Raw genomic sequence first — 6,585 nt, forward strand, 5'->3', positions numbered from 1 at the left:
ACTGGTATCCAACTATCAAAAATCCAACTATTCAAAGTCGATGCAATCCAATCAACAAGTTGATCAGCTCAGGTCCAGCCAGGTATCAAAAATATGTATTCTGATAATTGGTTGTCACCGTCTGCTCCCAACTAGCTGTTTCGCCTCTTGACCCTCCGTCCCTACATTACTGATGCTGATTGGCAATACTGAGGCAGGTAAGCGGCTCATGTTTCCTTATTGAAATCCACGGCGCATCCTCGGTTCCGTCATCTTCTTTGATCATCTGATCTCCTCCGTCTACAGATCTACCTCTCCTCAATTCTCTGTCTGATAAGGTTGCTCTACGGCGCTGTTACGTCTACTCCCAGGGTGCTTCTGGGCTCTCGCCCCCATCCGTACTACAAAAGAACTTTGTCTTATCTACCATGGCACGATGGCACATTTGGAATTGGAGATCCTTCGGTAGCAGCTAGCAGCATTCCTGGAAATTGTTGATGCTTCGGGGAATTAAGCTATAGTATAATTTATGCATGCACATGTTTCATTTTCCTCATGTGATATTTTTATAGGTACTCCAGTTACTGCTTGCAAAGTTCCAAGTCGTAGAGAGGAGCTTGGAGTCATCCGTATATTTAATTTTCAAAAATATGGTGATGGTGCATGTGAGCATGCTTTGTCAATCCACAGTGTTGAAGAATTTGTTTAGTTAGCATCTGGTTGCTAATTCCGGATGTAGCTAGATCATTCTAATTGTTCTATCCAATCAATGAACCACCTCTTTTATACCCCCTTTTATGTAGTGTTCATGTATTTGCATACAAAAAATTATCTCTAAAACCGCAACGCGCGGGATCAACTAGTTAACATCATTTTCGTATAAATTGGGCAGTATCCTTGTGTAAGCGTCAGACTCATCCTAATCGTAAGAGGCCATTGACCACCATATGTCAGATTAAATGTCGATTTGGTAGCACTTTATTTTTCAAGAGCAAAATACGACCATATTCTTCCGAGGTTTTCACAAAAAAAATATAGGGAGCACCTGGTGCGGGAGAAGTGGATCCAGATCGCCGAACGCCTCCACTGGATGGGTTGTTCCCGCAGAGCGCCATGCTGCTCCTGATGCTACTAGGTATTGTTGGAACACGCTAACTTTCATCTACTCCATTTTTATTTTTAGTAGAGATAAGTCGCCAGGCACCTAAATTGTCAGTTAGGCGCCGACTTGGATGGGTTGGCGTGCAGGATGCAGCTATGCTTCAACGTGCCATAGCTCTGGACTCGGCACCGGTGACAACCGTGGCACATAAATTTTCGGACAGGCTCGGAGGATCTCTCCAGCGGCACCATGTCCAGCAGGAGGCACTGACCTCTGACGATGCAGCCGCAGCCTCGAGGAGGGCTTCTGCCTTTGGTCTCGGTGTCGCCGGAGGGCGGTAGCTCTACCCCTCCTCCGCCGTTCGTGGTGGCAGGTGGGCGGCGGCGCTCCCGAGCTCTCTATGCTCGTCCGCTGCAGGGAAAGGAACGAGCGATTTGGGTATTCTTTGGTTGATCAATCGACAGATCAGGTTCTGCCCAGCAAGGTTTTTGGCCAAACGGTACAAGTACTGTATTCCTCTATGTATTTTGGTGTTAAAGAAAATAGTAGAGCCGTAAAGAGGGAAAGAGGGAAAATTAGAAATGAATCAAATCTAATGTGTGGAAAATTATCAAAGGTTAAATAATGTGTTCCAAATTATAGAAGTCTAAAGTAAAACGTGGCAAATAGTAAAAGCTCCCTGCGTCCTCCAGGTCAATTAACAGGTCGTAAACTCTTGCTCCCATCTGTCGTCTACACGTCTCATTTCACATGGTTTAATTTAGAATATTCAATCTTCTTCAGGAAACGTATATATGGTAGTATTGTTCATTTCTTTCACCTGCAGCCTGCAGGAGCATTCTTCAGACCTTTGCAAGAGGCCAGGCTGTCCTTCATCATGTTCTGAAGAAAGTTAGCCACTGTTTTACTAACAAATCTGGTCAACTGCGATATGAAATTGGAGAATTGGCTAATAACTTTGTCAAATTTGGGTGTGTTTTTATTCAGGTTGAAAAAGGGATTTTGCAACGATGACAAGGTGCAGAGGCTCGCACGGCAGCATTGACTCGAAGTGTGAGTGTCTCATCAGTTAGAAACATGCCGTAATACTTCAACTTTTGACTCATGTAATGTTTTATCATGCCATGAGCTGATGCCTGTATTGAAATTGGTGCAGATTCACCCACGGCACCACAACGGTCACGACCTTACTACTAGGCTCAACTACGAGAGCAAGCCATCTTGCTTCTACCGGTTATCTGGTATGTTATTTACTGGATAGATTTTTTGAACTTTTCAGCCAATGTTTAGTTTCAGTTATGTGGGGCATGTTGACTCTTGATCAGAAGGAGGTTGTGTGTTTACAATGTTGCATAAGAAGCATTTTCTCTGAGTTAGTTTCTTGCAACCAATACATTGTAATTAGTTTAATGATTTTTTTTATTTGCATAACACCTTCTTTTTTATACAAGGCAATGTAGATTTTTTGAAGAAAGGGGATGAACACAGTGTATCGAATTATGTCCGTTGTTTGCTGCTTCTTAGCAGCATATCATGTTCCTTTCGGTAAGTTTTTGGGTTTGTTATTACAAAATATGAAATGGACGGATGCTTCAGTTTTTGTTATCTACTTAGGAACCAGTAATAAAAGACGATGTCGAGACTGTTCTCCTTGGTCTCCTTTTAGTTTTCCGATGATTGCGTACTTTCTTGATTTTTTTTTGTTGTACATATATGTTACTAAGTTAGGTACTTTCAAAATTTGGCTTTATGCTTGCTATTACACCTCCATGTAAATGGTACATAAATACTCTTGAACTAAATAACACTTGCTATGCAGGTATGGTTATTATTATAGACCTTTATGTTTGGCTATGATTGGTAATGGACAATTAATGAAATCAGAATGTCCAAATAAAGTCATATGCAGATCAAGTTTATAAATAGATGCTCCTATGTCATGAGCGAAGAGATAAATGCATTTTACAGGTCTCTTGATGCCCAAAAGAATATTATCTTTTACAAGGCATCATGATGCAGACTAAGTATATAAATTGATAACGGATTCTCAAACAGCCGTGAAAATTTCATGGAGCCAACAGAAAATTAGAACAAGTTCAGTATAATCTGAATTTATATCCTCCTTTTACGTAATAGAATATAGTATTAGATTTTGTTTGTTTCTATACTTTTGGACGTAGTTACCGCTCTTCTTCCTGTTTTAGTCGGTACATTTTATTTAAACAAATTTCTGGTTCCTTTGTTTGGTCACGATGGCTCTGCCATGCTCCTATGATTTTGATTCTTCAATACTTTATGCGTTTGTGCGCCCACTTATCTAGCAGAACAAAGTAGCAAAGGTCCTCACTGTTACCATGCAGTTCAATTGTAGCTTCATCTACTGGTTTGGTGGAAACACGAAAGCAAGGATTGGTAAGTAATTTCCGAATTTGCTATATAAAAAACCATTTTACTGATCAACAAGATGCACCAAACTGTTTTTAGTTGATATTCTTTCCATTTGCCGACCACCATATTTTGTACATACTTCTTGATTTGTGAAATTCTACGTGTTGGTCGATATCTTGTGTATGCAAAAATTCTACACTTTTGGTGCCACTTCCAATTGCTCTTAATACATTATTAGAGGACAGTTAGAATTGTTTGTTCATATTTCACTAACCACCTCCTTAGTTCTTTTACCTGATTGAATTACTGACCTTTTAATGAGAGAGTGAAAATTCTGCCGGATGCTTTAATTACCCATCTAATAATATGATTACCTAAACAAAAAATAACCACAGGATGTTTCAGTGCCCTCTATGTGTTGCACAGAGAATAAAATGCATGTGTGTGTGTGTCTGTGTGTGTGTGTGTGTTATTTTACTCTTGCAATCCTTTTCCACTGAATTGCATGGCTCCAGCTAATACTGCAGATTTATTCTAGGAACAAAATTTGTAAGTACATGCTAAAAATATTCCTAATATCTTTTCCATTTATACCGAATTGGTTGGTTAGTTACTTTGCCCTCTTCATTGCCACCCATCTTTGTTTTAAATTTCATATCAGCAAGCAAAGCAACACGTTCAGACACCAACTATTCCATTTCTATAATCTTCTATAATACTCCTACTCAGCCTTTGCCTTCACCTCCCAATTGATTTAGATGAAATTTTCTATCTTGCTTCGTCAGGTTTTAGTCAAAAAAAAATCTGGCATTACTGCTTATTGTTTGTTGTCAACTAGACTACTACTGATAGGCTTTTCTGAAATCAATTGGTTGATAAACTATCCTATTACGACGCTTAGATTAAGCTTTATTTATGTAAATCATTGCAGGTCATCTTCACTGCCTTAGCCCTTCACAGTGATGGTTGGTCTCTTCTGGTAGCAGTTGCCTAAATAACAAATCAGTGACTCCATAAAGAGCTATATATAGGTATTCCAATCCTAGATGCGTTACTACCAATGCTTTGTGCATTCATTGGTCATACATTCGTTACCTCAACACCTGGTGAGCTCTTGAAAAAGATTTCACCGTCTACGGCTGCCGGATTTTATATTGTAAGCTGCTCTTAAAATGTAATGCAAATACTGACAAATAAGGTCAACCAGTCACTAAATTATCTCTCCTTTTATACCAACCAAAGACAGCTATTGGCTATGTTATCTTAAGCCTTTATTTGCATTGGAGCCTAGAATATACTTCAGATTTGTTGTTCCATTTTGTGGTATCTCTGTTGAGTGTTACATTTCACCAAGGATGTTTGATTTAGAAGCTATAAAAAAAAAATCTTGGCAGTGGTGTTACATCCTAAGCCTGACACCTATTTTGCAGACATGCGATGTGTATGTGTGTTTGCCAAGGAAAATATGCATGTTTGGGTTAGAGTTAAAATGTCAAATGATATTGTGTTTGCCAAGGATGGATTGTCAGTGGTGAAGTGGAGTTATATAGTGGTTATCCAAATATGGCTCGATTGGGTGTGGAGTCACTCAGATCATTCATCTCAAGTTAGCTGATCTGCCGTGCAGCCTAAATTCAGCACCAATTATTGAGTACATCCTCAGCCCATTTGCTTTGGTCAAAATACATGGAACAATAACAAATGATAGTTCTTCTGACCTTGGTAGTACGATGGCTACCTACTACTGTACTGAGTGGTGTGTTGTTGCTCATGTTATACCAACTTTGCGGCGAGTTAAGTCTTATCTCACAGATTGAACACAGCTTTCCTCGGACAGCAGTTGCAAATGTCCACTATTCTCCATATCTATACATTCCAGGACTATTTTAGATGGAGTGCTGCCTATTTAGCTCACGCTATGTTAACTTTTCATAAACTATTTGATGCACAAGAGAATTTATTAGTGTTGGTATATAGTAGTTGGAATTTAACTATTGCTTAGTGTTTAACTTAGTTGTTGACATGAACTGCAGGACCAAGATGGTGTTCAGACAACTAACTTTATGTATCTGCAGAAGATAGTTGTTGTATCCAATGTTTAAGTTGCTGTTAGAGCTGATCAGAAGACAAAACATCTGAACCCAAGTATTTAGAGATGGCAGTGTGGTAGTTACTTTAATGTGTTTTCCGTTTCCTAAGGAGGCTGTAATCAAGTTGCTATTTTTTTCCTTTGCTTTACCTGCCTTTTGTAGTTCCTATTGTAACCAGCTAATTTAGTAAAACCTACAGTTTCTCCCTGTTCAGTTCTAAGCTTGGTATTTTAGTTTCAGTACATGTACATCAGCATAGGGATCAAAGAGTGTCATGATGATGAAAACAATAATGGAACCGGTGGCAGTACCGAAAGAGGAGATAACGCATGTAACTTTTCTTTACTTATGATGGGGAGAGAAAGAGGAGCATACCGAAATAGATTGATTAGGGAGCAGCCACTGGAGAAGTCCAGCGGCAGAGGCAAACACATTTGGGAATTTGGTAAGAGGAGAGGAAGAAGAGATGGTGTGTGCAGATAGGGCAAGAGATTTTTTTTCCACGTGATTGGCTAGATAGGAGAATAATACACATGGAAATTTTTTATACTTGGGCCATGCATATTTTTGTACTTCTTTGTACCATAGAGTTATATGAATTTGTATGAAAATAATTGATCTCTAAATTCTAACTACTAATTTCATATAAATTTTGTCCAAAACATTTGCTAATTTTGGACTAATCAAGAACCATTGAGATCTCTAATATCCTCATTTAGAGAAAAACGTTTATCCTCAGCCTATAAACTTTTTAACTGAATATTTTAAAAAATCGGAAGCATGTACACTTATTATATTATGCATAGAAAGCTAATTTTTGACTTGATCAAAATTGACTTACCTAAATTGATTATAGATACTTGTCTAGGATGAATTCATATATCATGTTGGAATAAAATGTACCCAAGATTGTTCATTTGGTTTCATTGGGCCTCGCAAGATTTTTCAAATACCACACATTTTGCCCCCTCTTATAATTATCATAGGTTAATGATATCATGTTTGTATTTTAATCATATTTTGATT

General features: G+C 38.5%; 1 long non-coding RNA gene across 8 annotated transcripts; it reads left to right on the forward strand.

The window, feature by feature from the left end:
* The first annotated feature begins 1,023 nt into the window (after positions 1-1,023).
* LOC124652354 lies at positions 1,024-5,875 on the forward strand. 8 transcript variants are annotated; one of them, XR_006987673.1, is made up of 5 exons: positions 1,024-1,114; positions 1,908-1,972; positions 2,069-2,134; positions 2,238-4,500; positions 5,503-5,875. It is a non-coding gene; the product is annotated as an uncharacterized LOC124652354 (long non-coding RNA). The 8 variants fall into 8 exon arrangements; XR_006987678.1 differs by lacking the exon at positions 1,024-1,114 and having other exon boundaries at positions 1,409-1,972; positions 2,238-3,493; positions 4,401-4,500; XR_006987675.1 differs by lacking the exon at positions 1,024-1,114 and having other exon boundaries at positions 1,409-1,972; positions 2,238-2,453; positions 2,533-4,500.
* Positions 5,876-6,585: the final 710 nt, after the last annotated feature.

Source organism: Lolium rigidum, chromosome 5 (assembly GCF_022539505.1).
Source record: "Lolium rigidum isolate FL_2022 chromosome 5, APGP_CSIRO_Lrig_0.1, whole genome shotgun sequence".
NCBI classification, from domain to species: Eukaryota; Viridiplantae; Streptophyta; class Magnoliopsida; order Poales; family Poaceae; genus Lolium; species Lolium rigidum.